The sequence below is a fragment of the Somniosus microcephalus genome, chromosome 19, assembly GCF_052327205.1.
Source record: "Somniosus microcephalus isolate GS21.2 chromosome 19, FLI_Smic_1.0, whole genome shotgun sequence".
Classification (NCBI taxonomy): Eukaryota; Metazoa; Chordata; class Chondrichthyes; order Squaliformes; family Somniosidae; genus Somniosus; species Somniosus microcephalus.
Genome location: NC_141005.1, coordinates 33,850,406 through 33,863,653, shown reverse-complemented (window position 1 = coordinate 33,863,653; position 13,248 = coordinate 33,850,406). Strand labels below are relative to the sequence as shown.

The following is a 13,248-nucleotide window of genomic DNA, read 5'->3' as shown; positions in this document are numbered from 1 at the left end:
GACAGATGAAATATCAGCGTTTCACAGCTCTGTGAAGCTGTCAAACACTGACAATCTGATTTCTAACTTGAGTCCTTCTCCACAGACTCGGTTAGAAATCTCTCCAGAACAGAAAGCTGCAGCTTTTGACAGCTCGCGGCCATTCTGCTTTCTGTGCCGGTGAGATGACGGACTCCCGAGACCTGAAGGAAGGAAGCCTACATTAGTAAGTAAAAATAAGTAAAACTTATTTAAACACTTTACACACATCAAACACACTTTACCTCTGCACTCATGCACCCATCACTCAACTGAGCACCGGACATTTCGAACCCTCCAAGTCCTTCAGCCTGACGGTCTGCCTCGCTAACTTGGTGTGGTGTGGCGCCGTTGGGAAGCCCACACTTCAGGGCTAAAAATAGGGATTAGGCCAAAAACTGCCTGTTAACTACCTGTTAACAGGCAGTTAATTGGCACTAATCCCCTTCGGGGAGGCGGCTCCCAGCACAGGTCGGGTACCCGCCTCCTGGGAAACGGGCATGGAGACTGGAAGGGTTCGTGCCCCCCCGATTCTGCAATTTTCCCCCCACTCCTGCCTCCAAACCCGCCTCAACGGGGCTTAGAAATTCGAGCCCTTAATGTCTAGGTTCACAGAAATGGAAAAGAGCCACTGGCTGAGATACTGGACGGTGGGTTCAAGCTGCAGAACCATACCACAGTATGAGCCAGCAAAACCAGGTGAAGAGAGAAAATGAAAGATTCATATTTTTAAAAATTTCAAGTAAATTTTTACTTTTCAAATTTGTAATGTTACATTTTTAAAAGCAACGAACAGCATTTCTTTCAGAAGCATTTCCCAGCAGACAGGGGACATAGAGGCAATTACACCAGCATTTCATTACTTGAATCTGACATCCTTACAAGTTAATTATAATTCTCTGAGCACTGCAGGAAGTAAAATACTATTTAAACCAGTCATCGGAATCCGTATTATAGCCTGCAATAAATCCAAGATTTATTTTTACTTTTAGCTATGTGAGTCAGACTGCAACCAAAAATAAAATACAAATGCTTTCATTTTCGGTCTGTAGTGTGTTAATTTAGTCAAAGGTCTGCTGGGAGTTATTTTATTAACAGCTAGTGTGTGAATAAAAGGAAATTCATGCGATGGTGAATTTTAATCATTTACCACTCTGGGTGATGACAATGATGCGGCACATTGAATCTCCAGCCTCTGCTGGGAGGCGGTGTGGGATAGAGGCTAAGTACTAGGATTAGTACTACTAATAGTACCAGACTAGTACTAATACCAGTATTAGGATTATCCTATATGGTGACAGTTAAATTAAGTTCAGTTTATTGAAAAAAAAAAATCCACGTGAATACAGCGTCGGTTTTCCTAATGACCTTCAAGTCGATTGCTACCTGTCATGTATTTAAATGAGCCAATACATTTAGCAGTTAAGTTTTTTTTGTCATTATTGAACATTTAATTCTGAAATAAGAGGGAAGGAGAAGATTATACCAGATAATTGCTTCTATATCTAGTATAGGTAGACCACCCTTTATCTGGACTTCCGAAAACCGAAACCCTCTTTAAAAACCAAAGGTTTTTTCGGTCAGCGTAAGTCGTGCGCACGACATGACCAGAGTGGCGCACGACTTACAGGCCTAGCCGGATAAGGGATAGTGTAGCATTTTTCCGCACTTCTGAAAACCGAAATCGCTCAGCGTAAGTGTACCAGCCTTTATCCGCACATCCGAAACCAGAAAACCTCTGAAAGCCAAGTGGAGCAAAGCATGACTTCTGAAAACCGAAATGCGCACGACCCCGGCCAAACCCGACCCCCACCCCATTTCGGGTAAGAGATATTGTACCAGCCTTTATCCGCACATCCGAAACCAGAAAACCTCTGAAAGCCGAAAGTGGCGCAAAGCATGACCTGCCGATGCTTGACCCACGCAGGTGTTATGCTGCTCTGTGTGATATTTGCTGCTCTCTTAGATATTTGCTGGCTTTTAACAATTTGTGAAAATGCTAAAAAGAGCTGCAGATACCCCAATGGGTAACAGTGAGAAGCAGAGAAGGAAGCATCACTCATTATCGATATCGCAGAAAGTGGAGTTATTGCAGAAGCTTGATCGTGGTGTGTCTGTGCGACATCTTACTGAAGAATATGGTGTGGGAAGTACTACCGTATATGACTTAAAGAAACAGAAAGACAATTTGTTGAAATTTTACACTGACAGTGATGACCATAAACTAATGAAAATTAGGAAAACATTGCATAGGGTAAAAAATGAAGATCTTGACCGTGTGCTGATTGAGTGGATTCGACAACACAGAAGTGAACGTGTGCCACTGACTGGTTTGATGGTCATGAAGCAAGCTAGAATATACCATGAAGAACTGAACATTGAAGTTGAGTGTGAATATTCAGAAGGTTGGCTGCATAAATTTAAGAAGCGTCATGGTATAAAATATCTGAAAATCTGTGGTGAAAAAGCTTCTGCTGATCATGAAGCAGCTGAAAATTACATAGATGAGTTTGCAAAAATAATATCGGATGAAAACCTCGGTCCTGAACAAATTTATAATGCTGATGAAACCGCTCTGTTCTGGCGCTACGTTCCAGAAAAACATTAGCAACGGCTGATGAGAGTGCACCAGCAGGTTTTAAGGATGCTAATGACAGGTTGACTGTTCTTGGGTGTGCCAATGCTGCAGGCACACACAAGTTAAAGTTGGTAGTGATTGGAAAAAGCCAACATCCGAGATGTTTGAAAGGTGTATGCAATTTACCTGTGCATTATTATGCGAGCAGGAAAGCATGGGTAACCAGAGGAATATTTTCTCACTGGTTCAATAACCACTTCGTACCAGCGACACGAGCTCATTGCAGGCAAGTTGGACTGGAAGAAAACTGCAAAATTTTATTGTTCCTGGACAACTGCTCCGCACATCCCCCTCCTGAACTTCTTGTGAAAAGTTATGTTTTCGGCATTAACTTTCCCCCTAATGTGACATCTTTAATACAGCCTTGTGACCAAGGAATTTTACGCTCCATGAAGAGCAAGTATAAAGACGTTTTTTTGAACTCTATGCTTGATGCAATCAACAGAGGCGAAGGAATCCAAAGCTTCCTGAAAGAATTCAATGTTAAGGATGCCATTTATGCAGTTGCTAATGCTTGGAACGATGTTGACAAACCAACATTAAAAAATGCTTGGCACAGACTTTGGCCTTCAATGATGTTTCATGAAGATGGACCTGCAGATGACGAGTTTGAAGGATTTCCTGTCAGTCAGGAGAAGATGATGATATCAAACCTCACTTACGCCAAAGGTTTATCATCCAAAAGTGTAAATACGTTAGAGGAAGCTGACATCGAAGAAGTGCTGAACATTGACAATGATGCACCTGTTGTGAATTCATTGAGTGATGGGGACATTGCTGAAATGGTGTTAAATAAAGACAAGCATGAGGACAGTAGTGATGATGATGATGACATTGTGAACACAGGTGAAAAAATCCCCATAGACGATATGGTGACAATGTGTGATCAGTTAATTGCTGGCCTTGAAAAACGTGCATTTATCAGTGAGCAAGAGATTATGCAAGTTTACTCAATTAAAGAGAGACTGCTTAGACAGAAACCAATGTTAATGAGACAGATGACACTGGAAGAAGTCTTTAAAAAGGCCGTCTGTCGTAGTCATGCTTCATCACTTGAGAATCCTGTTCCTGGCCCATCTTCAGATGTCCAACTCCAACCTGATGACAATGATGACAACACTGATGTACCATCTTCTCCAAGATCCTCAAGCCAGATGTAATGTACCTTTTTATTGCATGTTTATGTACAGGTATTTAGCTTAGTTTGTACCTGTACATGTTTGAAGTTTTACTGAATGTTTTCCTTACAAATAAACTGTACTACAGTATTTATCCCTGTAACTACAGTATTTATAGTCGTTATTTTCGGATAAGGGATAGTGTATCCTTTATCCGCACTCCCGAAAACCGAATTACCTCTGAAAACCGAAGTGTTTTCGCGCACCATCCGAAATTTTCCTAAAACCGAAACACGGCTGGTCCCGAGGTTTTCGGATAAAGGATAGTCTACCTAGCTGGAACCTCGTTGTGGAGGTAATTGTATCATTCATTTGGTAAGCCTGTGTCAAGAACCAAAGAACCAGTGTTGCCGAAGCAATAAACAGAGGCAACGATTTAAAAAAAAATTTAGTTTAATTTTGTTTGGAACCCTTTTCCAAAACTAGACAGCCACGACAACCAGTGACAGTCACGCTGACCCACTCTTGTGAATATCCTTGGACCTGTCGGAGGCCCAAAAGAGCCATGTTGGTCACCTGCCATTTTGGGTGAGTGTGGTGCATGGCATGGGGAATGTGACAAAAATGACTTATATATTTTAGTCCAAGATTTAGTGTGGGACGGTCTTCTTTAATTCTGTCAAAGTGCCTAATGGGTTAAATAAAAATCAAGTTCACTCACAGAAATCATGTTGCAAGTTGATTGTCACAGGCAGTTACATGAGGAAGCCACTCAATTCAAATAGAAACATACAGGGCAAATTGCGTCTCAAATGCCCCATTTGTGCCTAAAAATGGGTCAGTAGTTGGACCAAAGTTATGAGAGACTCTGCACTGGCTGGTTGTCTGCCCATTCCAATTTCCAGGTAGACCTCGATTTTTAGGCAGCCAGAGTTCCTCTAGAAACAGGTGGGGGCCTAATGAATATCTACTAATCCGGGTCAGATGACATAGTCCGGACCCCCAATGCCAATTAGTGTCTGCCTGTGCTGCTACCGCTAGTTACTGATCCTGGCCATAAGTTGGAAGGCGGCCATTTCTGGTGATATTCAAGGGGATCCTCAGCTGCACTCTGGTCAAACGCTGAGAACTTTTGGGAGGTAATTTGCTTGTATTTTTGTTAATTAGATGAACTCCACTCTGGCAATGGGGGGAGGAGGAAAGAATAAATGGAAGGGGGCATGCGTGCAGGAATCCTCACCCTCCCAAAAGAATGTATAGACCCAGCTCAACATAGCTGCAGTTCTGAGGAGCAGTGCATAAGAAGGCTGTGCTTCTCGAGGGACCCTGTCACAGATGTGTCCTCTCCTGCAACAGGACTTGCAACCAACTGCCACAGCTAGCACTGCATAGTCACAGTCACTGCAGCCCTGAATTACAACTGCCGCAGCTAGCATTGCATAGTCACGGTCACTGCAGCCCTGAATTACAACTGCCACAGCTAGCACTGCATAGTCGCAGTCACTGCAGCCCTGAATTACAACTGCCACAGCTAGCACTGCATAGTCATGGTCACTGCAGCCCTGAATTACAACTGCCACAGTTAGCACAGCATTGCCTATTGCAGTCAAGGTCACTTCTGCCCTGAACTACTTTGTCTCCAGCTCCTTCTAAGTTGCCACAGGGGAAATCAGTAACATCAGTCAGTCTGCATTAGGCAGGTGACTGATGCTATGTTTGCCAGAGCAAACACTTTCATCAATTTGATTCATCAGGTTATCCCCTGCACATTACTCATGATTTCTCTCAGGAACCCACTCGGCAGCTGAACTGCATACAATCAGATCCATGATTTAACTAGAGTCCTGATGGAGCAGACCATTGGAGTCCTTGAGCAATGATTGATGATATCCGAACGGGTCTGAAGACTTCCTGCAATTTAGCCCACAAAGTGTGTCCTGTATGATGGTGGTTTGCTGTATGCTGCGTAGCTTTGCTGTGTAATGGGGACAACACGTGGAGCATCCATTGGATGAGGAAAAAGACATTGATGACCTAGAGGTTGGTGAGTAAGCAGATCACTGAGCTGAGGGAGAACAGACCATAGAAGATGTGTGATCCGACTGAAGCCCCATCCATTCTGTCTGTCCAGGACACACGTTTGAGCATCCCTGCGAGATGCTATTAATGGTGTCACTGACTCTTCTGGGAGGGCCCAGCTGCAGCATCCATTGCGGTGACCACATGCTCCATGGTTGACTGCAAAGTGTTGATGCCACGCACCAGAATTCCACACACTCCATGCTCTGGAAGCTCCCTGGCAGACAGTCCAATTCGTTGAGCAATTGCTGCTGCACAGAAAGCATCTTTCTTTTAACGACTGGGCCCTCTGAAGTCTGCACCTCTGTCCTTTTCAGCGGAGCTATGACATGAGCTAGCCCTCCATTGAGCTGTTTCCTGGGCTGTCCTTTCTACCTGCATTTATTTTTCCCCCCCATGTGCACTGAATCGGCCCATGCAGAACCCTTCTGACTTACTATCTATACCACGGGATGCTGATTTCTGTGCTGGTGCTTGGAAGGGCAAGAGCGCATGACGATGCATCTTTGGAAGGGTTCTTCATACTTATTCGATCCCCCTTATTTGAACTGGACCATGATAAATGGGAGTGGGACAGGGTTAGCACAGTTACAAGTGTAAGTGGTGGTAGAGGAATTGCAGCACCAGGTTGTCATCCTGATTGTGTCAGTGAGAGAATTAAATGGTAAGAGCAAAGGAGGTGAAGATTCCCAAACACCCTACAGTGCATAGCCTCCAGTCTGGTCATCTCCAATGTTGTGGGTCCTCTCTCTGCCAATGATGTTGATGGTGGCCTCTTCCACTTGTGTCAGGATATGTGTAGAGGCAGGACCTTCTCCTGTTCTCATACTCTGTCTTCTGTTGTGTGCCAGCTTGTCCTCCAGGAAGAATGGAAATTGGTTAAACTGTGCCCTGTTGGAGGGTTTTCAAGATGTATGAGGTAGCTTAGCATAGTGCACAGATGACCAGAATCAGCAGCAAGTTATGGGCAAGAGAGGGGAGCAGCAGGTTTTGAGGGGGAGTGTGCAAATAGAGGGGGTGTCATTTGGAAGAGTGGCATGGGAAGTTGGAAAGAACAATTGCTGGGGCTAAATCGTGCTGCAGAGCTGTACAGAGTGGAGGGGAGTCTTACCTTCGCACTTCTAGTGAGGTCATTAAGTTTTCCCTGCAGCTAGGTTCTGGAAACCATGCTTGTAGCATTTATATGCACTGCCACCTTTCTCCATTGCTGCTGAGAAATTTGTCTGGGCATCTGTCATCCATCAGAGGGGAAGAGAACCTCCTTCCTGCTGCTAATTTTTTCTATGAGCAGCTCCACTCACTGCATCAGAGAACCTGGGGGCCCTGGTTAAAATCATTCCGCCTGCTGCTCCAGAATATCTCTGTTCACTTTCCACCATAAAAATGTGAACCTCCCTCTTAAGCTGTTGCAGGCTGCTGTTAAGTAGCGACAACCAAGCCAGACGTCTTGCCCGCCCAATTGGCAAGCTGCCGATAGGGAACGCGATTAGCGCTGGCAGCTCGCCGACTTGCATTTAAGTTAGGCCTGGCCATGAAAATGGCATGCTCGGCCTTGCTGACTATTGGGTAGGCTGAGTGCACGCTGCCCCCACCACCTGCCCAATGTAAGCCACATACGAAAATCGGCAACTATGATTCGCTCAGATATGTGACTGGCATCCTTTCTGATTTTTATCAAGACTATTGTTTAAATTCTGTTTGGCACTGTGTACCATTTGGAGAGATCGATCAGCCTGCCCTTTGTTTTAAATCGCTGAGTCTCTCCTGGGCACACTGAGACTGAGATATCAGGGCAAGTGGTAAAACTCCCAAGGACCTAGAGCTCACTTGGGTCTTGAATATAGGAGCCAAAAATAAAAAAATGTAACTGGGAGATCTAGCAAGGAGCACAGGGAGAGAATAGCTTGGAGGTGTCTCATCCTAGAGCATTGAAGGAGGCCATTCGGCCCATGCCTGTGCCGGCTCTTTGAAAAGTCTGTCCAATTAGTCCCACTCCTTTGCCCATAGCCCTGCAATTTTTTCCTTATTAAATATATATCAAATTCAAAATAACCAACTTGCAAAGATGACTTGATTCTTTGCTTAACTGTAAACTTATCAGCAAATGTCGTGGCCATTCAAAATTGTCCTGACATGGTTTTAGGGCTATCTGTAGGGATAGAAGAGCTGAAGTATGCTTCATGATGATTGTATAGTGTGCTTTTCCCTGTTCTAAGATTTGTTGATAATTTAAGGCTGTGGGTCTAAACTCTAGGTCAGAATGTTTCAACCCTTCAAAATCATCGTGAACATCTTCAATGGGAATTGACTCAACACCAGTTTTGAGGCCCACGGTTGGAAAAAAGTTAGTCACTTTTATCCAATCTCTGAGGATGAAATATCCATTACACTTTCCATGTATACAGATCTTTTTTAAGCATCTGCTGTAATAAACTAACCAAATGTTTGGCAGATGTCAGTTTGAAAAGGGGTGGGAGATTTTATCTTTGTTGAAAATCAGTTTAAAGAGGGAAAGGTTTTTAAAAAAAAAAAAAGCCTCAAATTATTTTTTTGCACATTTCTGGTACAGGATGTTCCAAGGTAGAATTAAAAATAAAGGATTTTGGAGAGTTTTTCATCTGTGTGAGCCTATTTTCTTGCCTTTTCTCCTAAAAGATGTTGACTCATGCTGGGATCTGGTTTCATAGTACAGGAAACTGGTATCTGGCACCGACGGGACCGGGATGGTGCCGGTTGATTAAAAATTCCGGATGACGGAGAGGGTTATCTACCGAGGCTATTTTTAACAAAGAGTCCGACTCCTGTTATTGAGGTGTTCGGACTTCTGACCGCGCCAAGAAGCCGAGTAGTGGCAGTTTGGACAACTACCCCCACTGACTAACTCGGCCACCGCGGGAGACTCGGACTCGGACTCTGACTTGGCAACATTTCCAGTTATTGAGGTGTTTTCGGAGTATGAATTTTGCCGGTTAGAGAATTCCAGATATTGAGATGCCGTTTAAACGAGAGTTTCCTGTAGCTCACCCAAGTGCTGTCCTTGACGTATTAATTCTCAGACAATCAAGCCTGTGGATTGTCTGGAAGCTAACTTTGTAGAATGGCTGGGTACTTACTGCATTGTACACAAAGCTCTGAAGCAAAACATTCCCCTGCAGCTCCAGCTGTAGCCAGCGTCACATCCTCCGAGAAGAGAACTTGCTTCGGTTCAAGTCAGAACTAAAATAGATTTATCGGCTCTGAGGATTGGAGGACAGCTGACCACAAAATAGGATTAAAAAGCTTGTAAACTCACTGTTCAGGGAGGGGAAAAATGCAACGATTCATCCCAGGCTGCGGGAGTGCTGGAAATTACACAGCAGAGGTTATTGTTCTATTCAAACAGAATAAAATGCATCTGATCTAACAGAGTAGTCAGTCACCAAACCGCGAAACAGAATTGTATCACATTCACAGTGTCAAAAATAGTTTGCGCACCAGAAAGAGCTTTCTAATCACATAATTGGTGATGGACAACCAGGATTTACTGTTGTTGGATTTTTAAACCAAAGTTGAATGTTGACTTTAGTCTGTCTGCATTACTCATTTAGAACTGCCAAGAATAGGGATGTTTTCTTCAATTGCACATTTTTATCCTTTTAAGAAATTATCAGTTAAGTACTGTTATTTAAGGCCACACAGCCTTTTAGTCATGTTCATTCTACAATATGAATAGGTTTGTAAATCCACACAGTACTGACATAATGTAGGAATCATATAGAGACAGTGAAGGAATCATGGACTGCAATAACTATATAGTATGGTATTGTTGATGCAGAACAGAAACTGCACCGCGTCCCTAACCATACACTGATGATGTACAATAATCAATTCAATACCCATACAGCGCAATGACCATATAGTACTGATACAGAAGCCATGCTAGAATCATCGAATGTTTCAGCCCAGAAACTGGCTAGTCAAGTCTGCACTGGCGGTTTTATCTACAAGAGTTACCTAGTCTAATCCCACACTCCAGCTCGCTCCCTATAGCTTTTTAATATTTTTGTCAAGCAATTATATAATTACCTTTTTAAATAAAAAAAATAAAAAAATAAAAAAAAATAAAAATTATGCACTCTGATTCAACAACAACATATTTGGGCAAGACCTCCACATCTTAACCACCCTCTTTGTAAAGATTTTTTCTAATCTCCTCTCTTCATTCTTTGTGATTACCATAAATTTGCATTCTCTTGTTAGACCAACCAGACAACCTATTGCTATTTATCTTTATAACTCTTCATACAGGGTCACCCCTCAACCTTCTGATGACAAAAGCCCTGACTTCTCCAGTCTCTCTTCATAGCTGTAATCCCTGTATCCTTGGTAACAGCACTCCACCATTTTTTTTATGCTTTCTATTATTGAGTGCCCAGAGCGCTACACCCCAACTAATGCCTTGTATAAGTTCAGCATTGCCTCTTTGTATTTGTATTCAATGTCTCTAGATATAAAACCAAGGACTCAGTTTGCCTTTTAATGGCCATATTTACTTGCACTGCCACCTTTTTACTGCACAAGGTCCCTCTGCTTGTCTACTCCATTTTAAAATGTACAATTTAAGGTGCTTTTTCTTTCCCTATTTTTGCTTTCAAAATGTATTATTTCACATTTTCCTACACTTGACTGTATATGCCACCTAACTACCCATTCCTGCTAGCCTATCTATGTCCTCTTGCAGTATTTAAAAATCTTTAGTCACAATTTGCTAAACCTGTAACTTGGTGTCATTAACAAATTTTCAAAATTATACAATTTTGTTTGTCAATTTTTCCTTCCATTTAATGTGGGCAAGATTCCTTTATATCTTGCTATAATTTACTTTTTTCAGTTAAGTATGCCGGTCAACATTTTTCCTCTTTTTTTTCTATCCTTACACTGTAGCATAAATGCAGTGTGATCACCGTATGTATAGAATAGCGCATACATTGGAGCATGTTGCACATCAAGGCTTTGAGTGACTTGTGTCATCTCGCTTTCAGGTGTGCTCTGTTCTTGAAATGTGCTGAGATATGATATGTGGAGTTCACTAATGGGTTCATTTCATTTTATTGACCTTTTTGGGGTCAGAAATCTGCAGGGAGGGCATAAGTGCCAAGGTGCGCTTGCCCAGAACTTCTGCTGCTGACATCACCAAAGTTCGTGGGGTCATGTTTGTTGTTCTGGCAATGGTAGGTGCTTTTCTGCCATGGGAAGTAAAATAGCATAGTGGCCTCTTCTTCAGGGGTCCAGCCTGGTCTCCCAGGTGAGCCCTACTTCCCCTGTTTGGTGGGTAGGTACACCAGTCCTTGCTTACACCAGGTTCCTCTGAGTGATGGGAACATAGGAAGTCCCTTAGAGAAGTCCTCCCCTGGCCATGCACCCCCCCCCCCCCCCCCCCGGCTCCTTATCTCATTCTGGGTAGGTGGAAACTCTACCCCGAGTAGACACATTCCTACGAGGCCAGGACTCTGCATATATGGCCCATGACGCACGCTCCCACCAAAGTTAGTGAGATTGCACCAAAAGAGCCTCCGATTTTTGGCCTGTGGTTTCTTTTCCCCAGTGTCGCGTGTCGTGACCAACGGGAACTGATGCCAATCTTGCATGTCTGGAGTGGTACTGTACCACCTGATTGGAACTTGCAGTTATATTGGCTTTTGCTTCATTGCATTGTTTGAAAACTGGCACAGCTTGTGTATAGAAATTTTTTGTGGTGATCGTATAATATCAGCGTAAACCAGAGAATGGCCATTGAGATGTTCGGTAGTAAAGTCTCCATGACTCCCAAATGAACAGTGAATAGTTGGGCAAGGAACTGCATTCAACAGCTTCGGGGGACAATGGGATGGGAGAGAAATATTGCAGAGAGGTTAGTGTATTTACGGGGATGATGTTCAGCAGAAGTTGGATGTTTCCCATTCCCCAGCAAAGGCGGGGGCAGATAATTGGAAGCCGATTGCCAGCTGCCCTTTCAAGCAAGAAAGGTGCAGTAAATGGGGAGGCGGGAGGAACTGAATACATTAAAATAGGGTGGTGTATATAATTCAGTAGTATAGAGCCATAAAGTGTTGCAAAAATGACCATTTCGACAATGCTTTGAAATCTTTGTTTTCAGCACTTTTGACTCGAGCCCATGTATGGACTGGCTCCCACGAATGGGGGGGGGGGGTGGGATTCTTTGGGATTCTCATGGAAAAGGGTGAGGGGGTTGAGTGCTGATGATATAATGTGGCGCTATTGAACTGTACACAGGAGGCATGTGGGGAAATCGCCCGCTGTCCCATATGGCCAGTCCGCCCCCTGCTCAAGTCATAAATATTTTGCTCGTGAGACTTGGCGCTCTGGCTCGGTCAGTCAAAGTTGGGTCTCCTCCACCACGAGGCAATCTTTTTTTTTCAAAGCTTATTGTGAGCCTGCCAGAAGTGTTTGAGAGTTATTTGTGAAGTAAATGTAAACTTCAGCAGATTGTAAACAAACACTGACATGCGCGCGTGGTATTTTAAAAAAACCAAATTCCTCAGAAGCAGGCCCAGCAAGATTATAAAGGATAATTTAAAATTAAAATAAGCATTTTCAGCACACAAATTGTGGGGCCTAGCAGCTTCCACTTGTGTCAGTCATACAGAGTTCCTGTCCACTAATTGAAATAAGGGTTATGGGGCAGTTTTTTTTAAGTCTGTCTCCAATCAGGGAGGGAGACTGGAGATGAATGCAGAATTGTAGTCGTTGATAGATTTTTATCATCAAAAATAAAACTGATTGGGAAAACTCCTACCTTGCCTGCTTCCTTTTTACAAATTAGTTGGGAGCCCACCCACATAACTAAGCATTGTAGGTTTTATGCACTGCCCCCTGAAATAATTAGTATTCCTAACAAAAGCCAGAAATTCTGCAAGGCTGATAACTTGGCTGTATAACTACCATGTCGGAAAATTCTCTGTTCATGATGGCATTGTGCGAGGTTGTACCTTTGTACTTCTCCACTCAAAAAGGCAGAGCCAGCAAGTAATTGTGAATGCCCCAGTGATCTCTATCTGAAAGGGAACATTACAAGTGAAATATTTACTACAATAATAGTGGCATTTTGAAATGTTGTAGATTATGTAACTGAGGATCCACAGGACAATGGTAACGCACTGCTGTTCAGAAGGGCTCGAATCCTGTTGATGGTAGTCCAGCACCTCACTCAAGTAGCAATACTTGATCTCTGAGCAAAGACAGCGAGTGTCAGCAGACTATTTGATCATGGTGGGGTGGTATCACGACTGAGCCTGATCATGTCCTCTCCGTGTCCACACCTACAAACCTTCCAGCAGGGATCACTGGACAGAAATTAGAAACCTTGGATGAGTTTTCATTTTCTTTTTATCTCTC

At 43.3% G+C, this 13,248-nt stretch overlaps 1 protein-coding gene across 2 annotated transcripts in view; it reads left to right on the top strand.

Annotated features, from left to right (window-relative positions):
* The window catches only part of gas2l1 (growth arrest-specific 2 like 1), a 68,207-nt gene that overhangs the window by 10,232 nt on the left and 44,727 nt on the right, over positions 1–13,248 (top strand). The gene's annotated exons all lie outside the window — the stretch shown is intronic.